At 43.0% G+C, this 21,388-nt stretch overlaps 1 protein-coding gene across 1 annotated transcript in view; it reads left to right on the top strand.

Moving 5' to 3' along the window:
* The first annotated feature begins 261 nt into the window (after positions 1-261).
* The window catches only part of LOC127647579 (GTPase IMAP family member 8-like), a 78,635-nt gene continuing 57,508 nt past the window's right edge, over positions 262-21,388 (top strand). Inside the window, exon 1 of the mRNA XM_052131909.1 lies at positions 262-348. The gene's annotated coding sequence lies outside the window, so the exon portion shown is untranslated. The remainder of the gene's footprint in view (positions 349-21,388) is intronic.

The raw sequence follows: 21,388 nt of genomic DNA, 5'->3' as shown, positions 1-21,388 counted from the left end.
CATAAATAAATGACTTTATTTAATCGCATGTTTACTGTAATAAAAAAAAAAGCTTTTTGTGATATTTGCTATGTAAACTATTATTTCGGACACATTATTAACAGTCCAAAATACAGGGACACAATCTTTGATATTTCTCACTTCGCGCTGATAGTTTGGCATGAGAACATCACTTCCGGTTGAACAGATTTTGATTTTGTTATGCAACTCCTTTCAACATTTATGTTTGAAAACGAAAGCATTTGTGACACAGTGAAGGACATTCAGGACATTCAGGACATTCAAAGCTCGAGCACAGCGCTACACAACAACAAAACACTTCTGTTCATCAAAGATATTTTCCATAAGGTATGTTTCAAAAATATTCTAACTGGTTTTAATTTTAGTTATGTGACTGTAAATATAATTTATACCGCTGATGAGTGACATCTGAAGTGCGTCATCACATTTTAAAAACATTTCCAAGCATTTGGCTCATTGCTGCTATGTAGGTGTATTATTCTTCCTAGGATATTATTAAAATATGAGCATCTTATGTTTTCTTTAGAGAAGAAAAACATTTATCAGTATCTGAAAATGGTAAATATTATTTTGAGATGATTCAGGAATGCTTTGAAGTATCTCAAGAAAATATGCATGATTTGAAAAATGTGGAAAACCTGTAAATTTGATTCAGAAAAACAAAAAAATTCTTCAATTGCCATGACTAGATTTCCTGTACATGCGGACATGTAGTGTAGAAACTGTGGGGCGAGCCAAAATAGTTTCGTTTTCTTTTGTTAAGTGATAACATATCATAAAGCCTTTAGATATGGGTTAAGTGTTGGAAATGGAATTAGATTTACATTCTCTTTATACACTAAAATGATTTCATGCTTTAATATGACTGAATCAGCATGATATAAGAATATGTTACACCAAAACTTTACACCAACTATATTTTAATCTCAAGTAGAAATAGGCTATAACTTCAAGGAAACAGCTGCAGGTTAACTATACCAATTTTTGCAGTTGAGCCAGCCCTTAAACTTATGTTCCTTGGGTAACCACAAGTCATGTTAAATAACATAAAGAAAGAAAAAAAATTGAATAAAATCTGTATAAAGTATAAATTATCCATCCATCCATCCATCCATCGTCAACCGCTTATCCTGTGTACAGGGTCGCGGGGGGCTGGAGCCTATCCCAGCTAACATTGGGCGAAAGGCGGGGAGTATAAATTATAAATGTTTAAAATATATGTAACATTATTATTTATTTTAATAAATAATCTCAGTATAATAAAAATACTGTTTTAGATGCCAAATTGCTGGTAGATGCATGATTTTATCTCCATAATATTTACATCTACTTTTGAAACAGTGTATTTTTTAATAAGGGATGTAAAGAATTAGAATATTAAAACTTCACTCTAAGTTTGATTTTTGGAGATTTTCTTGGATGCGTACAATCAAACCAGTGTGATTACACTAGGCTGGGCTCGGATGTGTACGATAAAACCGGTGTGATTAAACTAGGCTGGGCTTAGATGTGTACTATCAAACTGGAGTGATTACACTAGGCTGGGCTTGAACATGTACGGTGTGATTACACTAGGCTGGGCTTGGATGAGTATGATCAAACCGGTGTGATTACACTAGGCTGGGCTTGGATGAGTATGATCAAACCGGTGTGATTACACTAGGCTGGGCTCGAAGGCGTACAGTGTGATTACACTAGGCTGGTCTCGGATGTGTACGATCAAACCAGTGTGATTACAGTTGGCTGGGCTCTGACGCATAAAATGAAACTGGTGTGATTACACTAGACTGGGCTGAGATGTGTATGTACCCATTTTCTTGTTGAACGAGATAGACATGTCTCCTCTCATTAAGCCAGTCAGCAGATCCTGAGAGAGAGCAGCATTGCAGTTCACATCTGATTGATGAGAGGAAGAATTACACAGATCACAGATGCACTCTAAACTTTCCAAACAGCTTCATGTGATGTAGACAGAAAAGTGTGTGGGAATTATAATGCAAAAATAAAAAATAAGTAAATACAAAAGCACTCTTGTTGTGTATTAAGTGGTGCTGGAGCTGACGCTCCTCTTCAGCAAATATCAGACGTGCTGCAGGAACTGAGCCACGAAGGTCACAGCGCAGTCTCTCAGGCAGGCGATGGCCACACTCATGGTCCAGAAACGTCATCTGTGGCTGAACTTGGTTGAGATGCGTGAGTCCAAAAAATACCGCTTTCTCAACGCCCCTGTCTCCCAGTTCGGCCTCTTCGGCGACACCATCAAGGACTTTGCCCAGCAGTTCTTGGTGGTGAAGAAACTTCTCGCACATCCTGCCCCGCCGCAAACCTGTCGCCATGGGCCATGCCCCGTCTGCTCGCCGAGGGCGTCCTCCTGCGGCGAAGAAATGCCCTGCTCCGCCTCAACCTGGGCCTAGCTCTCAGCCCGTGCATTGAGCATCCCGCAGGAAGCAGACGCCCCCCGTCTCACTGACCCCCTCGAGGATACAGAAGGCTCCCAGGCGCTCCTGAGACAATCGACCCAGGGACCAAGATGTTAGCTCTGGAGCTTGTAAGCAGAACACTCCATCCCCTGGTGGAGAGCCGGGAGGAGAATCTTTTGTTGAATTCATTTGGTGAACATGCCAAATCCCTGTGCGCGGAAATCGTGACCCTCTTACTCAAAGATGCGATAGAGCCTGTCCCTCCAACCGAGATGAAGAAGGGTTTCTACAGCACTTATTTCATTGTACCCAAGATAGGTGGCGGCTTACGACCGATCTTGCACTTGAGAGTTTTCAACCAGGCTTTACACAAACCCGCGTTCAAAATGCTCACGCAAAAGCACATCTTATCTTGCGTCCGGCATCTAGATTGGGTCGCAGCGGTAGACCCGAATGACGCGTACTTCCATGTCTCAATTCTGCCTCGACACCGACCTTTCCTACGGTTCGCGTTCGACGGCCAGGCGTATCAGTACAAAGTCCTGCACTTCGGCATGTCCCTGTCCCCTTGCGTTTTGCGAACGAGAGTTACTATGCGCTCACAGGGACCAGGTGCTCAGGCACCTCAGCCGTTTGGGGCTTCAGGTCAACTGGGAAAAGAGCAAGCTCGCCCTCGTTCAGAGCATCTCTTTTTTCGGCATGGAGTTAGACTCAGTCTCAATGTCAGCGCGGCTCACCAACGAGTGCATGCAGTCAGTGCTGGAATGCCTTGCCGCCTTCAGGCCGGGCACGGCAGTCCCTTTAAAACTTTTCCAGAGGCTCCTGGGGCATATGGCATCCTCCGCAGTGGTAGCGCCGCTGGGGTTGATGCATATGAGACCGCTTCAGCACTGGCTCCAGACTCGAGTCCCAAGACAAGCATGGCGCCGCAGCATGCACCGTGTGATAGTCACCCTCGCCTGCCGCCAAACATTCAGACCCTGGACAGACCTCTGCTTTCTGCGGGCAGGAGTCCCCTTGCAGCAGGTGTCCCGATGCGTCCTGGTCACGACCGACGCTTCCAGATTAGGTTGGGGCGCTGTATGCAACGGGTTGGAAAAGGGGCCCCGCTGCACTGGCACATCAATTGCCTAGAGTTGCTGACTGTTTTCTTTGCCCTCCGGAAGTATCTCCCATTAGATTGAGACAAACTTGTCCTAGTCAGGTTAGACAGCACCACCACGATAGCGAACATAAATTGCCAAGGCAGCGGAAGCGACTCAAGTCTGGGAGGCTTCACCCCCAGTCGGTCCAGCTGATTTGGAACGATCCGGCAAGGCCCAGGTAGACCTGTTTGCCTCCCGAGAGACCTCCCTTTGCCCGCTCTGGTAAGCCCAAAAAAAAGGCTCCCCTTGGGGCAGAAGCACTGGCACACAGCTGGCCCTCGGGGCTGCGCAAGTACACATTTCCCTCAGTGAGCCTTCTTGCACAGGTGTTGTGCAAGGTCAGGGAGGACGAGGAACAAGTCACCCTAGTGGCTGCCAACTGGCCCACCCGGGCCTGATTCTCAGACCTCGCACCCCTCGCGACAGCCCCACCTTGGCGAATTCCCCTGAGGAAAGACCTTCTTTCTCAGGGACGGGGGATGCTCTGGCATCTGCACCCAGACCTCTGGAACTTCCACGTCTGGCCCGGAAGATCTAGCTGGTCTACCACCTGCCATCGTAGACACCATCAACCAAGCCAGAGCCCCCTCTACCAGGCAACTTTACACTCTAAAGTGGCGCCTGTTCGCAAAGTGGTGCTCTTCCCGGGTGGAAGACCCACAGAGGTGCGCAGTTAGGCCAGTGCTCTTATTCCTACAGGAGAAGTTGGAAGGGAGGCTGTCCCCTTCCACCTTGAAGGTGTATGTTGCCGCTATCGCAGCTCACCAAGACCCAGTAAGACGGCAAGTCTTTGTGTAAGCACAACTTAATCATCAGGCTCCTAAGAGGCACCGGGAGGTTAAATCCTTCCCGGCCAAGCCTGTTCCCCTCCTGGGATCTCTCGGTGGTCCTCGCGGGCCTACAGAGACCCCCCCTTCGAGCTGCTAGGATCAGTTGGACTTAGGGCCCTTTCTCTAAAGACGGCCCTGCTGATTGCGCTCGCCTCCATCAAAAGGGTCGGGGACCTGCAAGCATTCTCTGTCAGTGACACTTGCCTGGAGTTCAGTCCGGCAGACACATACGTAAGACCGCGACCAGACTACGTGCCCAAGGTTCCTACCATGCCCTTTAGAGACCAGTGAACCTGCAAGCGCTGCCCCGGGAGGAGGCAGGCCCAGCCCCTTCGTTGCTGTGTCCGGTACATTTACGTACCTACTTGGACCACACACAGAGCAGCTCTTTGTCTGCTTTGGTGAACAACAGAAAGGGAACGCTGTCTCCAAACAGAGGCTTTCCCACTGGGTGGTGGATGTAATTTCATTGGCCTACCACACCCAGGCCACCCCCCTTTGCGGGTCTGAGCACACTCAACAAGGAGTGTTGCGTCCTCGTGGGCACTGGCCAGAGGCACCTCCCTGGCAGACATATGTAGAGCAGCGGGTTGAGCAACACCTAATACCTTTGCAAGATTTTAAAATCTCAGGGTTGATTCAGTACCATCCTGTGTTTTCTCAGGTCCGAGCCAGTAGAACTCGGTACACGCTGACGGACTGACCAGGTGGATCACTTGCACCTAGCGCCCTTTCCATTGGCCGAGGTAAAACTGTGCGCTTTTTCTCCCAGGAGATCCCACTCATATGGATCCCTGGATAACTCCTCCCTAGTCCTCAGTGGAGGAACTCGCCGACCCAATCCACTGCGGGTACTTAATCTACCCTGTACTGGAATAGGTGCTCCACAGCTCAGGACTCCTACATTGACTCCCCCTGTGTGTATTTTCCATGGTACGGTCCCCTTATGAGTAGACCCATGTCTCCCTTAGGCAGTCCCAGCTGCCCTCCAGTCGCTGTGTCGTAGCATCTCCACCCTCCTTGAGGCTGGATCTACCACCGTGCCTGAGTGTCCCATGTGATGTATTTGCCACTCTTACCTCCCCTTTCCTGGGCAGGTGTGGTCTCCGCAGGGTCTTTTCCCCCTGAAAGAATAGGAAACTGGGTTAGACCCCTTCCCTCGATGCGTGTAAGGGCCCCAGCCATTTCTTGCTCTGTGAGGAGAAACATAGAGAGAAAAGAGGCCCGGCTAGGCTCGGCCTGTTCCCAGGTTGGCAAGCGTCGCCTTGTTCCCCTGTTTGGGTAACCAGAAGGATTCCGACGACTTTTTTGGGGCATTTGGGAAGGGTACGTACATTAGAGTTGGGGTTGGTGTCTGTGTCAGGCAGGTCTATTGGATGTGCTCGCCGGCGGTAGTGGAGCGGCTCCCAGACCTAGAGAGTTTCATATATCGTCAATCATTTTATTGACTAGTCTAAAATTTCATAAAGCTGAGATGATATTATTGTTAGCACTACTACTACTGCTATTATTGTTTTTTTTATTATTACTGCTTCCACTACTACTACTATTATTGTTATTATTATTATTATTACTAGTATTATACTGCTACTACAACTATTATTAGGGCCCAAGCCTTGAAAAGGCAAGGCCCTATTGTCTTCGTTAGGATTATTATTATTAGGGCCCAAGCACAAAGTGCGTAGGACCCTATTGTTTTTGTTAGGATTATTATTATTATTATTATTATTAGGGCCCAAGCACAAAGTGCGTAGGACCCTATTGTTTTCGTTAGGATTATTATTATTATTAGGGCCCAAGCACAAAGTGCGTAGGACCCTATTGTTTTCGTTAGGATTATTATTATTAGGGCCCAAGCACAAAGTGCGTAGGACCCTATTGTTTTTGTTAGGATTATTATTATTAGGGCCCAAGCACAAAGTGCGTAGGACCCTATTGTTTTCGTTAGGATTATTATTATTATTATTATTATTAGTGGTGCTTGCAAAGCATCACTATTGTAATCTCACATACTTATTTTTATTTTTATACTTTTTATTATTCTATCTCCGTACAAAACTTCGCACCTAACTCGTCCCACGACCGCTTGGCGTAGACCCACCGAATGAGGTGTCAAATCGAACGGCCTATTGAGGACACGTGTGCTATGACTTTTATAAGCGTATCGGGTACGGTAATTGCCCCAGGGGCAAAAAAGCGCCGAAAAATCCCATAGACTTAACATTGCGACAAACTTTGACGCGTCACAGCTCCGAAGCGAGGATTTCGCAGAAACGTGTGATTTGCCACATTTGAAGAGGCTGGCAGGCTCTGTAAGAGCATACCTCAAAATGGGGTAAAAGTTGCACCCCTGGGGGCAGGAGCTGCCCAAAAATGCCCCAATTGACTTACAATGGTGTAGGACGGCCCATGAAATGAAATGGCATTGGGATTTGTATTCAACATAGCTCTGGATCACAGTGTCATAGAGACAATGGGGCGGGCTCATTTTACTCAGACGACCAATCAGTATCTCAGGATCATTTTGAATCTATCAAGCCACGCCCTAGCAACAATTTAGAGCACCTTAGCAACAAGTCCCATACACTTCTAATGAAAGACATCAAAGGGATATCTCCGGATAGAAGTTTCATAGAAAAACAAGGGTGGTCTCGCTTTCACTCGGGCAGCAAACAGCCAATCATGAATCACCTCAACACTTCCTAGCCCCTCCCTAGCAACCATTGTCGAAAGCACCTTAGCAACCAAAATCCATAGAGGATATCTTCCATTCTGAATGTCACAGAGGCATGGGAGTTGGTTTATATCATTCATACTGACAAGCAGCCGTTGGAGATTAATGATTGGCAGCTGCCAAGCCACTCCCTAGCAACTAAACAGAGTACCCTAGCAACCCTTTAGCAGTAACTATATCTCTGCACCAGAAAATCAGAGAAACTTCTGGGTTGATTTATTTCAATCAGGATGGCAAGGACACTTCATTAGTATCACTAAGGTAACTGCCTAGCAACCAGATGGGGTTACCCTAGCAACCGAGTAACAAATCACATATCTCTGCATCAGAAAAACGTAGAGACTTCCGGGTTGACTTATTTCAATCAGGATGGCAAGGACACTTGATTACTATCACTATGATTACTGCCTAGCAACCAGATGGGGTTACCCTAGCAACCGAGTAACAAATCACATATCTCTGCACCAGAAAATAGTACTGACTTCCGGGTTGATTTATTTCACTCAGGATGGCAAGGACACTTCATTACTATCACTATGGTAACTGCCTAGCAACCAGATGGGGTTACCCTAGCAACCGAGTAACAAATCACATATCTCTGCATCAGAAAAACGTAGAGACTTCCGGGTTGACTTATTTCAATCAGGATGGCAAGGACACTTGATTACTATCACTATGATTACTGCCTAGCAACCACATGGGGTTACCCTAGCAACCGAGTAACAAATCACATATCTCTGCACCAGAAAATAGTACTGACTTCCGGGTTGATTTATTTCACTCAGGATGGCAAGGACACTTGATTACTATCACTATGGTAACTGCCTAGCAACCAGATGGGGTTACCCTAGCAACCGAGAAACACATCACATATCTCGGCACCAGAAAAGAGTACAGACTTCCAGGTTGATTTATTTCAACCAGGATGGCAAGGACACTTCATTAGTATCAATATGGTAACTGCCTAGCAACCACATGGGGTTACCCTAGCAACCGAGTAACAAATCACATATCTCTGCATCAGAAAAACGTAGATACTTCTGGGTTGACTTATTTCAATCAGGATGGCAAGGACACTTGATTACTATCACTATGGTAACTGCCTAGCAACCAGATGGGGTTACCCTAGCAACCAAATAACAAATCACATATCTCTGCATCAGAAAAACGTAGAGACTTCCGGGTTGACTTATTTCAATCAGGATGGCAAGGACACTTGATTACTATCACTATGATTACTGCCTAGCAACCAGATGGGGTTACCCTAGCAACCGAGTAACAAATCACATATCTCTGCACCACAAAATAGTACTGACTTCCGGGTTGATTTATTTCACTCAGGATGGCAAGGACACTTGATTACTATCACTATGGTAACTGCCTAGCAACCAGATGGGGTTACCCTAGCAACCGAGAAACACATCACATATCTCGGCACCAGAAAAGAGTACAGACTTCCAGGTTGATTTATTTCAACCAGGATGGCAAGGACACTTCATTAGTATCAATATGGTAACTGCCTAGCAACCACATGGGGTTACCCTAGCAACCGAGTAACAAATCACATATCTCTGCATCAGAAAACGTACATACTTCTGGGTTGACTTATTTCAATCAGGATGGCAAGGACACTTGATTACTATCACTATGGTAACTGCCTAGCAACCAGATGGGGTTACCCTAGCAACCGAGTAACAAATCACATATCTCTGCACCAGAAAATAGTACTGACTTCCGGGTTGATTTATTTCACTCAGGATCGCAAGGACACTTGATTACTATCACTATGGTAACTGCCTAGCAACCAGATGGGGTTACCCTAGCAACCGAGAAACAAATCACAGATCTCGGCACCAGAAAAGAGTACAGACTTCCGGGTTGATTTATTTCAACCAGGATGGCAAGGACACTTCATTAGTATCAATATGGTAACTGCCTAGCAACCAGATGGGGTTACCCTAGCAACCAATTAACAAATCACATATCTCTGCATCAGAAAAACGTAGAGACTTCTGGGTTGGTTTATTTCACTCAGGATGGCAAGGACACTTCATAAGTATCACTATGGTAACTTCCTAGCAACAAGGAGGGGTTACCCTAGCAACCAAATAACAAATCACATATCTCTGGATCAGAACATCGTAGAGACTTCCTGGTTGACTGATTTTACTCTGGATAGCAAGGAGACTTGATAAGTATCACTATGGTAACTGCCTAGCAACCACATGGGGTTACCCTAGCAACCGAGTAACAAATCACATATCTCTGCACCAGAAAATAGTACAGACTTCGGGTTGACTTATTTCAATAAGGATGGCAAGGAGACTTCATTACTATCACTATGGTAACTGCCTAGCAACCAGATGGGTTTACCCTAGCAACCGAGTAACAAATCACATATCTCTGCATCAGAAAAACGTAGAGACTTCTGGGTTGATTTATTTATGACCATAATTTTTGTTCTTTTCAAGCATGCTATTTCACGAGTTTTGCCACGGCAAGCACCACTCACATTTTCTTCAGGAAATGTACCTATCTAGTTATTATTATTATTATTATTATTATTTATTTATTTTTTTACGACTTACGGGGCACTTTTGGGGCTCTTAACATGCTCAAAAACTCTTGAAACTTTGCACACGGGTCAGAACCTGCGGTCATTAGGGCCGGGCTGAAGCTGGTACCCGGGCGTGGCAGGGGCTCGACAGCGCCCCTGGAACAGGGTCCGAAAACTTGGTCTATAACTCAAACACGCTTGCATGTAATAATATGAAACTCGGTACACATATAGATCTCATCGTTTCATATATCCTTCATACTTTTACTTTTTACCCCAGACCAACAGGAAACCGTCTATTTAGGGTTGTTTGAAAAGCATACGCAATGGAATTTGGAATAATCCTCCCAGAGAATTCCACCAATCGCCACCAATCTCGGTCAGCATGATGTCAAGACATTGAGCATGAAAAATTGCCGGCAGATTTTTGATATCTCTAACGGTTTGGCCGTGGCGAGGAAACGAAATGATGGCGAGAAACGAGAAACAGTCAGAGTGTTATAACTTCTGCATACATTAATTGATCTCGATGAAACTTCAGCGGTGTGTTCGCTGTAAGAGGCCGATCGCATGGATATGACTATTGTGAGTCAAAGTTATAGCGCCACCAACTGGCATAAGGAAGTGTGTCACTTTCAAAATGCTTTAAAATCACCCACTTATTGTTACACGATTTACTTCAAACTTTATGTGTATAATGTAAACACCCGGCAGATGTAGACGTGTGAAAGGATTATTGATATCTTAAATACTGTTGTCGTGGCAGCTCTTCAAACTTGAATTTTCTTTTTTGATGCCTGGTGCAGGGGCTCAGTAGCGCCACCTTCAGACAAAAGTGGGGTATTGGTTTCATACTTTGACCCAGAGTCAGATATTTTGGTTTGAATGTGGAACACATTGCACAAGAACTTTGAAGCTCAAAAAAAGCACATAAATGCAGCTTAAACAGCAAGGAAGTGTGTTATAACTTCTGCATACATTACTTGATCTCGATGAAACTTCAGCAGTTTCTTCACTGGAAGAGGCCGGTCGCTTGGATGTGACTATTGTGAGTCAAAGTTATAGCGCCACCAACTGGCAGAAGGAAGTGTGTCACTTTCAAAATGCTTTGAAATCACCCCTTATGTCTCAATTGAACAAACAGTTGATAAAGAAATCGGTATCAATATATTGAATTATGAATTATTGCAGTGATCAACTGTGATGTCCGGTTAAGATGAAAATAAACTATTACTCTGTCTAAGCGATTATCTTTCTGAAACACGTCACAAAAACTTACAGAAACGGATAACACAAACATGATGTTGGAAATATACACTTATCAGAATAGTTATATTAAACTTGTCTATTTCAGTTAAAGCCATTTCATTTATAAAGCTGTCTCATATGTAATTTCTCCTTTAATTCTATAATATAACCACTAGGTGGAGGTCTAAGCACATTTTCTGTATTCTCGTTGTTTTAACGTAAGAAGAAGACTTGTACGTGTTGACTGTTGAGAACGGTGTTTGGAGTTTTTAAAAGACGCGGACCAGACGGAAAAACAAGACATACTGCATCATTGCGTTCAATATTTTAACGAGGGCCACTCGTTAAAATACACGGTGTAAACATCAGCTTGAGGACTCTTAAAAATGTATATAGGTCTCAGTTCTGGATGGAGTTATTTGCAGACCTTAGAGATGCTGGATACTTCAACGGGAGTCGTGAGCGTCATTGCTTTGGTGATGTTACTCAGAACAGGGTTTCCGCGGGGTGTTAAAAAGTCTTAAAAAAGTCTAAAATTTCAAAATCACAATTTAAGGCCTTAAAAAGTCTTAAATTTGCTGAAGTATTGTGTTCTAGGTCTTAAATAATTTTTAACAGGTCTTAATTTTCCTACGTCCATGTAAATCTCATTTAAATGCTCCCATAGCGCTTTGGAATGGTTTTTTTTTAATTCCGTGGTGTTGTAGTTTCTTATTTCGCTAGTCCAAATATAATTCGCTGTATTATGACTACAAAATAGACCAACATGCAACAGCCAATCAGCTTTGAGCTTTCGTGTTATTGGCGCGAGTCTCTCGGATACCACAGAAAGACGTTAAACGGATTTTATTCAGCTATGAGGAAGTGCAAGTTTAGCGATACTTGGCTTGAAAAATCTGAATTTCGTGCTTGGTTAAAGCCAGTTGCAAATAACGCATTTGAAGCCTACTGCTTATGCAAGAAAGCTATTAAATTGGGAATGTTGGGTGTACGGCGCTGGAGTCTCATTCAAAAAGTGAAAAACATCTAACTGCTGTGAAGGGTCTCCAGCAAACGACAGCCATCAGCCATTAGCGCTTTGGAATAGCGGATGATGACTAATTTCCAAAATCACGGGACCGTTCGTGCTGATGTTCGACGAAAGTCTTAATCGCACCACCAAAACGAAACAGCTGGACCTGCACGTACGTTTTTGGGAGGGCGGGCAGGTGCAGTCAAGATACCTGGGATCCCAGTTCATGGGTCATGCAACTGCCGAGGACTTAATGAAACATGTGAAAGTAAGTAAATGTTTTATTTTAGCAAATAAATAAATTTGAGCTAAAATTATTTTAGCTGTTACGACTTTGTTTATAGATTATTATTTTTTTCATTAGCAAAAGGGTGATTAGAGTGGTATTTTCTGTTGAGAACTCTGTTGCACCCTGTTGACTTAAATGGGGCACGTTCTCTTGAATTGCTTAGTTACCAATGATCGCGGCGTTAACTTCGACAATCGACTACTGTGGACTTCGACCGAAAACAGGAAGGCCCTGTCCCAATATGCACACTATGCCCTAAGGCCTTCCTCGAAGTGGACACTTGTTGAAAGTGCACTTAGCGGAGTAAGTGCGCAAGGGCCCGAAGCTGTGAAAAGCAGAATTGGGACAGTTTTGCACACGTCACTATCTACGTCACTTCTGTTGTGATCAGGAGAGCAAACATAACGTGCAGGGTAGTCCGATAGACTTCTATATATCTCTGAACCGGAGCCTGTAGCGTTGAAATTTGACGTCTTGGGTAAGCTCACCGCAATGGTCTGCTGCGAATGGGTCGAGACTGCAATAAATAAAAATAAAAAGGAATAGGCTACAATAAATGATCTATGGCAGGGCTAGTATAATGGTGGCCCCCAGATCATCTTTATCTGGCCCTCCAACAGTTTTTTTTATGTTTAAAAACCCTCACAATCTGATATCAAAGTGCCCTCTCAGCAAAGGTTTAGCGCGTTCATAGGCAACCGCATTCATCGGAGAGTTTAACAACGCTCATTGTGGTGTACAACCCCATTCATCGGTGAGTTTAACAACGCTCAACTGCAGGTAAAGCGGCATTCAGAGGTGAGTTTAACCAAAACAACGCTAAACTGCATGTGGCTAATGTTTACACTCAGGGTACATTACGGCATGTTTTCCATAACGTTACGACGTTCTCAATATAATTCATAATCCCACGTTTATAATGAACAACGCGTTATGGCTATTGTGTTATTAAAAACTGTGTACGCAGGTGTTACAGTTAACATGGTAACACTAAGTTACACCTGGTTTACTTGTATGTTACTGATTAAGAAGTAATGTCAAAAAACAGTTATAACTGCATGAAGATGAATGGTAACACAATACTGGCAAAATACTGTTTACATCTTGCAAATGCATATGATTCAAGACTAGAATTCCCCCAGAACGGAGGGAGGGGCGGGGTGACCAAACCTCATTATCATTTAAAGTCATATGCACTGAAACGGCGTGCTGAAAACGGAGCTGTTTTTGAGCAGTTAAAATGAGTGTTTTCTTAAAATACTAATGAGAATTTTTAATAAAAGTATATTACAAAGTTTTCATTTAGACCCTAAAGATTCATATTAACTTGTACAAAAATGGCATTATATGACCCCTTTAAGGTTACAAATACACACACACACACACACACTCCATCATTGCAATCTTGACATTGCAGCCTGTTCATTATAGCCGCAATAAAATATAATAATAAAATAGTAAACCTACCATATAAAAATTACTCTGTTTAAATAGTCAGTAGTACAATTTGTATCATTCACAGTAAGCACCGCTCCACTGTGATGTTTCCAAGCATATTTTTGCGCATGTAAAGAGGATGATTTTCTACGTCGGTATTGGAGCGTGAGTAAAGTACAAAGCCTATAATAACTGGCAGAAGGCAGTAAGAGAAACAGGAAGTCTGTTATAACTTCTGCATACATTAATTGATCTCGATGAAACTTCAGCAGTGTGTTCGCTGTAAGAGGCCGATCGCGTGGATGTTGCTATTGTGAGTCAGTTATAGCGCCACCAACTGGCAGAAGGAAGTGTGTCACTTTCAAAATGCTTTTAAATCACCCCCTTATGTCTCAAGTGAACAAACAGACCAACAGAGAGTCAAAGATATTTTGGTTTGAATGTGGATTTCTTGGAATTTGCACACATCTTCTCGACGGTCGAAGCGAGCTTACGTTATTGCCCGTCGTGCGCGGCGACCCTAAAGGCCCAGGGGTGGCGGTGCCACCGGCTTGGGCCCGTCATCGCTGCTCGCAGCTTTAATTATTATTATTATTATTATTATTATTATTATTATTTTTTTTTTACGACTTACGGGGCACTTTTGGGGCTCTTAACATGCTCAAAAACTCTTGAAACTTTGCACACGGGTCAGAACCTGCGGTCATTAGGGCCGGGCTGAAGCTGGTACCCGGGCGTGGCAGGGGGGCTCGACAGCGCCCCCTGGAATAGGGTCCGAAAACTTGGTCTATAACTCAAACACGCTTGCATGTAATAATATGAAACTCGGTACACATATAGATCTCATCGTTTCATATATCCTTCATACTTTTACTTTTTACCCCAGACCAACAGGAAACCGTCTATTTAGGGTTGTTTGAAAACGCACGCAATGGAATTTGGAATACTCCTCCCAGAGAATCCCACCAATCGCCACCAAACTCGGTCAGCATGATGTCAAGACATTGAGCATGAAAAATTGCCGGCAGATTTTTGATATCTCTAACGGTTTGGCCGTGGCGAGGAAACGAAATGATGGCGAGAAACGAGAAACAGTCAGAGTGTTATAACTTCTGCATACATTAATTGATCTCGATGAAACTTCAGCGGTGTGTTCGCTGTAAGAGGCCGATCGCATGGATGTGACTATTGTGAGTCAAAGTTATAGCGCCACCAACTGGCATAAGGAAGTGTGTCACTTTCAAAATGCTTTAAAATCACACACTTATTGTTACACGATTTACTTCAAACTTTATGTGTATAATGTAAACACCCGGCAGATGTAGACGTGTGAAAGGATTATTGATATCTTAAATACTGCTGTCGTGGCAGCTCTTCAAACTTGAATTTTCTTTTTTGATGCCTGGTGCAGGGGCTCAGTAGCGCCACCTTCAGACAAAAGTGGGGTATTGGTTTCACACTTTGACCTAGAGTCACAAAACTCAGGAATTATATTGTTCTCATCGAGCCAAACAACTTTCTAATTTACAGTCATTAGCTCTGACCAACAGGAAGTCAGATATTTTGGTTTGAATGTGGAACACATTGCACAAGAACTTTGAAGCTCAAAAAAACCACATAAATGCAGCTTAAACAGCAAGGAAGTGTGTTATAACTTCTGCATACATTACTTGATCTCGATGAAACTTCAGCAGTTTCTTCACTGGAAGAGGCCGGTCGCATGGATGTGACTATTGTGAGTCAAAGTTATAGCGCCACCAACTGGCAGAAGGAAGTGTGTCACTTTCAAAATGCTTTGAAATCACCCCCTTATGTCTCAATTGAACAAACAGTTGATAAAGAAATCGGGTATCAATATATTGAATTATGAATTATTGCAGTGATCAACTGTGATGTCCGGTTAAGATGAAAATAAACTATCGCTCTGTCTAAGCGATTATCTTTCTGAAACACATCACAAAAACTTACAGAAACGGATAACACAAACATGATGTTGGAAATATACACTTATCAGAATAGTTATATTAAACTTGTCTATTTCAGTTAAAGCCATTTAAGTTATAAAGCTGTCTCATATGTAATTTCTCCTTTAATTCTATAATATAACCACTAGGTGGAGGTCTAAGCCTATTTTCTGTATTCTCATTGTTTTAACGTATGAAGAAGACTTGTGTACATGCTGTTGAGAACGCAGTAAAGTGTGACGCATATTTCGTTCTGTGAGATTTATGAGTACTCCGAGTCTTTATTAAAACCAACACATGAAACATATGTCTAAAGGAAGTAGGGATGGGCTGATCGATCCAAACGTATCAAAACTTCCGAGAATGATGTTGATTTAGGGTTGTGTCTGACAACACATGATCCGCGAGGCGAGATTATTTTTGCTCGCATCTTCACGAAGGTTTGTCGGTTGTATACAATGTTTGCCTGTTTGAACATTCAAGCGATTTTACACTATTCAACTCAACAAATGTGAAAACAACTCAAATACATGTTTGCGAGCAGATTGTGTGACACAGCGAGCCGCCGAACGCCGATGAGAGTTCGCTTTCGCTCCTGCTTGCGTCTGAATGGACAATTTCATACAAAACTAGATAGGTACATTTCCTGAAGAAAATGTGAGTGGTGCTTGCCGTGGCAAAACTCGTGAAATAGCATGCTTGAAAAGAACAAAAATTATGGTCATAAATAAATCAACCCAGAAGTCTCTACGTTTTTCTGATGCAGAGATATGTGATTTGTTACTCGGTTGCTAGGGTAAACCCATCTGGTTGCTAGGCAGTTACCATAGTGATAGTAATGAAGTCTCCTTGCCATCCTTATTGAAATAAGTCAACCCGAAGTCTGTACTATTTTCTGGTGCAGAGATATGTGATTTGTTACTCGGTTGCTAGGGTAACCCCATGTGGTTGCTAGGCAGTTACCATAGTGATACTTATCAAGTCTCCTTGCTATCCAGAGTAAAATCAGTCAACCAGGAAGTCTCTACGATGTTCTGATCCAGAGATATGTGATTTGTTATTTGGTTGCTAGGGTAACCCCTCCTTGTTGCTAGGAAGTTACCACAGTGATACTTATGAAGTGTCCTTGCCATCCTGAGTGAAATAAACCAACCCAGAAGTCTCTACGTTTTTCTGATGCAGAGATATGTGATTTGTTAATTGGTTGCTAGGGTAACCCCATCTGGTTGCTAGGCAGTTACCATATTGATACTAATGAAGTGTCCTTGCCATCCTGGTTGAAATAAATCAACCCGAAGTCTGTACTCTTTTCTGGTGCCGAGATCTGTGATTTGTTTCTCGGTTGCTAGGGTAACCCCATCTGGTTGCTAGGCAGTTACCATAGTGATAGTAATCAAGTGTCCTTGCGATCCTGAGTGAAATAAATCAACCCGGAAGTCAGTACTATTTTCTGGTGCAGAGATATGTGATTTGTTACTCGGTTGCTAGGGTAACCCCATCTGGTTGCTAGGCAGTTACCATAGTGATAGTAATCAAGTGTCCTTGCCATCCTGATTGAAATAAGTCAACCCAGAAGTATGTACGCTTTTCTGATGCAGAGATATGTGATTTGTTACTCGGTTGCTAGGGTAACCCCATGTGGTTGCTAGGCAGTTACCATATTGATACTAATGAAGTGTCCTTGCCATCCTGGTTGAAATAAATCAACCTGGAAGTCTGTACTCTTTTCTGGTGCCGAGATATGTGATGTGTTTCTCGGTTGCTAGGGTAACCCCATCTGGTTGCTAGGCAGTTACCATAGTGATAGTAATCAAGTGTCCTTGCCATCCTGAGTGAAATAAATCAACCCGAAGTCAGTACTATTTTGTGGTGCAGAGATATGTGATTTGTTACTCGGTTGCTAGGGTAACCCCATCTGGTTGCTAGGCAGTAATCATAGTGATAGTAATCAAGTGTCCTTGCCATCCTGATTGAAATAAGTCAACCCGGAAGTCTCTACGCTTTTCTGATGCAGAGATATGTGATTTGTTATTTGGTTGCTAGGGTAACCCCATCTGGTTGCTAGGCAGTTACCATAGTGATAGTAATCAAGTGTCCTTGCCATCCTGATTGAAATAAGTCAACCCAGAAGTATCTACGTTTTTCTGATGCAGAGATATGTGATTTGTTAATCGGTTGCTAGGGTAACCCCATGTGGTTGCTAGGCAGTTACCATATTGATACTAATGAAGTGTCCTTGCCATCCTGGTTGAAATAAATCAACCTGGAAGTCTGTACTCTTTTCTGGTGCCGAGATATGTGATGTGTTTCTCGGTTGCTAGGGTAACCCCATCTGGTTGCTAGGCAGTTACCATAGTGATAGTAATCAAGTGTCCTTGCCATCCTGAGTGAAATAAATCAACCCGGAAGTCAGTACTATTTTCTGGTGCAGAGATATGTGATTTGTTACTTCGGTTGCTAGGGTAACCCCATGTGGTTGCTAGGCAGTAATCATAGTGATAGTAATCAAGTGTCCTTGCCATCCTGATTGAAATAAGTCAACCCGGAAGTCTCTACGTTTTTCTGATGCAGAGATATGTGATTTGTTACTCGGTTGCTAGGGTAACCCCATCTGGTTGCTAGGCAGTTACCATAGTGATAGTAATGAAGTGTCCTTGCCATCCTGAGTGAAATAAATCAACCCGGAAGTCAGTACTATTTTCTGGTGCAGAGATATGTGATTTGTTACTCGGTTGCTAGGGTAACCCCATCTGGTTGCTAGGCAGTAATCATAGTGATAGTAATCAAGTGTCCTTGCCATCCTGATTGAAATAAGTCAACCCGGAAGTCTCTACGTTTTTCTGATGCAGAGATATGTGATTTGTTACTCGGTTGCTAGGGTAACCCCATCTGGTTGCTAGGCAGTTACCTTAGTGATACTAATGAAGTGTCCTTGCCATCCTGATTGAAATAAATCAACCCAGAAGTTTCTCTGATTTTCTGGTGCAGAGATATAGTTACTGCTAAAGGGTTGCTAGGGTACTCTGTTTAGTTGCTAGGGAGTGGCTTGGCAGCTGCCAATCATTAATCTCCAACGGCTGCTTGTCAGTATGAATGATATAAACCAACTCCCATGCCTCTGTGACATTCAGAATGGAAGATATCCTCTATGGATTTTGGTTGCTAAGGTGCTCGACAATGGTTGCTAGGGAGGGGCTAGGAAGTGTTGAGGTGATTCATGATTGGCTGTTTGCTGCCCCGAGTGAAACGAGACCACCCTTGTTTTTCTATGAAACTTCTATCCGGAGATATCCCTTTGATGTCTTTCATTAGAAGTGTATGGGACTTGTTGCTAAGGTGCTCTAAATTGTTGCTAGGGCGTGGCTTGATAGATTCAAAATGATCCTGAGATACTGATTGGTCGTCTGAGTAAAATGAGCCCGCCCCATTGTCTCTATGACACTGTGATCCAGAGCTATGTTGAATACAAATCCCAATGCCATTTCATTTCATGGGCCGTCCTACACCATTGTAAGTCAATTGGGGCATTTTTGGGCAGCTCCTGCCCCCAGGGGTGCAACTTTTACCCCATTTTGAGGTATGCTCTTACAGAGCCTGCCAGCCTCTTCAAATGTGGCAAATCACACGTTTCTGCGAAATCCTCGCTCGGAGCTGTGACGCGTCAAAGTTTGTCGCAATGTTAAGTCTATGGGATTTTTCGGCCGCTTTTTTGCCCCTGGGGCAATTACCGTACTCCGATCGCTTATAAAAGTCATAGCACACGTGTCCTCAATAGGCCGTTCGATTTGACACCTCATTCGTGGGTCTACGCCAAACGGTGCGGGACGAGTTAGGTGCCGAAGTTTTGTACGGAGATAGAATAATAAAAAGTATAAAAATAAAAATAAGTATGTGAGATTACAATAGTGATGCTTTGCAAGCACCACTAATAAATGTCAAAATAGGCTACATGATATATTGGGGAGTCTGTTATATCTCAAGTGAACAAACAGACCAACAGAAAGTCAGATATTTTGGTTTGAATGTGGATTTCTTGGAATTTTTCTCTCTCTCTCCCTCTCTGAGTGCCGCCTGCTGTGTGTGTGCGTGCGGGGAATTTACTGAATAAATACGGTCTATATGTAAAATCCCATTCACTTACATTGGCTGAGCAACTGCTACTGGAGTAACTTTGTATACCACATGCAGCTCTCCTGTTTAATCTCTCTAATGGAGCATTTCGGTCTCCTAGTAGGTGGAGCTCCTCCAAGAGGTCCTCGCTGCAGCCTGTAGCACGATGACGTAGCTGGATGGTCCAATACGTAATGGACGCTGTTACGCTTTGTTAAATTAAAACTGTTTCTATATGTGAGTCCTTCAATATATTTACATGATGTTTAGCCTTCCCCCCTGGCTGTTTTGTTTTTCTCTTTATATATGTATTATTGTAGTTTTGACTGTACATTTACTTTGTTTGTTTGAATCTTAATAAAAGTTTTTAAAAAAAAACGCTGTTACGCTTTGTTGTGGGGACTTATTTAAAGACTTCCCGCCAGGCTATGTTGGAGATGAAAGGAAAGGAATCCTTCGTGACTTTTACTCGACCAAAGACTTTGAAGGTTACTGCTCAGCAGACTGCTTCATCAGTGACGGCAATCACTATAGCCCAAAGGACAACTATTTATAAATATAAATGGTCACTTTAGTGACAAGCGCTTGATCTGATCTGCTGTGATCAGTTTGTATATTAAACTTAAAATCAGTTGTTGTTTTTTTTTTTTTTTTAATGTACGTACATGTCCTGCAGACACTGAAATAAAAAATATACTTCTGGTTTAAAGTTAGGTTTAAAATTATGTGATATAAAATGTTGTAAAATTAACTATCCAGTACGTATTGGACCATCAAGCTACATCATCGTGCTACAGGCTGCAGCGAGGGGTGTCTCAGCTCCAGACTTAGACTACAGAAGACATCTTATTTGCGTCTGCACGAAGGTAAGTCAATTGTGTTTTAATGCTTTCCAGTTTGAACATTCAAGCGATTTTACACTATTCAACTCAACAAAGGCAAAACAACTCAAATAAATGTTTGTGAACGTTCGCACGTCGATGAGAGTTCGCTTTCCCTTCTTGCGTTTGAACGGACAATTTCATACACCAAAATGCATGATATATTATGTCTCAAGTGAACAAACAGTTGATAAAGAAATCAGGTATCAATATATTGAATTAGGAAGTATTGCAGTGATCAACACGGATTCCGCTGTGATATCCTGTTAAGATGAAAATAAACTATTGCTCTGTCTAAGCGATTATCTTTCTGAAACACGTCACAAAAACTTACAGAAACGTATAACACAAACATGAAACATATGTCTAAAGAAAGTAGGGATGGGCTGATCGATCCGAACGTATCAAAACTTCCGAGAATGATGTTGTTTTAGGGTTGTCTCTGAAACAACACGCGAGGCGAGATCATTTTTGCTCGCATCTTCACGAAGGTTTGTCGGTTGTATACAATGTTTGCCTGTTTGAACATTCAATCGATTTTACACTATTCAACTCAACAAATGTCAAAACAACTCAAATACATGTTTGCGAGCAGATTGTGTGACACAGCGAGCCGCGTCGGCGTCTAACTCACGCACTCTGATGAGATTTCGCTTCGCTCCTGCTTGCGCCTGAACGGACAATTTCATACAAAAAAAATTTCAAAATAGGCTACATGATATATTGGGGAGTCTGTTATG

This window comes from Xyrauchen texanus, chromosome 8 (genome assembly GCF_025860055.1).
Source record: "Xyrauchen texanus isolate HMW12.3.18 chromosome 8, RBS_HiC_50CHRs, whole genome shotgun sequence".
Taxonomy (NCBI): domain Eukaryota; kingdom Metazoa; phylum Chordata; class Actinopteri; order Cypriniformes; family Catostomidae; genus Xyrauchen; species Xyrauchen texanus.
This window is presented reverse-complemented; position numbering and strand designations above follow the sequence as displayed.